We start from the raw sequence: 872 nt of genomic DNA on the forward strand, positions 1-872 counted from the left end.
TTTTCATTTGCCTTAATAACAACTCCAGCTGGAAAAGTCTCTGTAGGCAAAGTCTTTCTTTTAAAAATCACCATAGGCAGCAGCTTCTGTCCATTTGCGTGGCAGCCAAGCACAACAGTAAACGACGCCTTTCTTCTGCTAGCGTTACTGCTTTTAGTCGAACAGTGACCGTTGAAACGCTGGCCCAACTCGTTCTGTGCTTGATGATCCACCGCTTGAGTCTTTCCTCCAACTCGGGCCACCTCGCCTTATGTCCGCGGAAACTCAGCTGCGTCTTCTTCACGTCGTTCGTTTTACATCTTCCTGCACTTGCGAACCATCGATTCATTTATGTTGAATTCTCTCACGGCTGCTCGATTTCCATGTTCCTCTGCATAGCTGATAGCCTTCAGTTTAAACTGTGCTTCATAGGCGTGTCTCTTTGCCATTTTTAGGGTTGTTGAGACAACAATGTTCTGCATAAAGCACATACCTGTTCTTTTATACACAAGCAACGCCCACACTTCCCCCTTTAACGTTCTCATATACTCATGGTTGTCTCAATAACGTCCGCAGATAGGGCGCATCGCACCATAGGGCGCGCGGCACATTTTGAGGGGGAAAAAAAGACGTTTATATGCGCCTTATACTCGTGAAAATACGGTAAAAGAGCCATTGCATCTGAGGCTGAAACATGCCATCAGTTCAGCAAATATTCCATATTTATATTTAAATACAAAACTAATTTTATGAATAGTATAAATAATCTATTCCCTGATTATCCTTTTGCATGACTTTGCTTAACAACTCTTTGTACACAGTTTGTGCTAGTTTACCCTTTCAGCCTTTGTAACATTCAGCTCAGTTATTTTATGACGACCAAACTGTGTCAT

The sequence above is a fragment of the Cyprinodon variegatus genome, unplaced genomic scaffold (assembly GCF_000732505.1).
Source record: "Cyprinodon variegatus isolate N-32 unplaced genomic scaffold, C_variegatus-1.0 Scaffold365, whole genome shotgun sequence".
Classification (NCBI taxonomy): domain Eukaryota; kingdom Metazoa; phylum Chordata; class Actinopteri; order Cyprinodontiformes; family Cyprinodontidae; genus Cyprinodon; species Cyprinodon variegatus.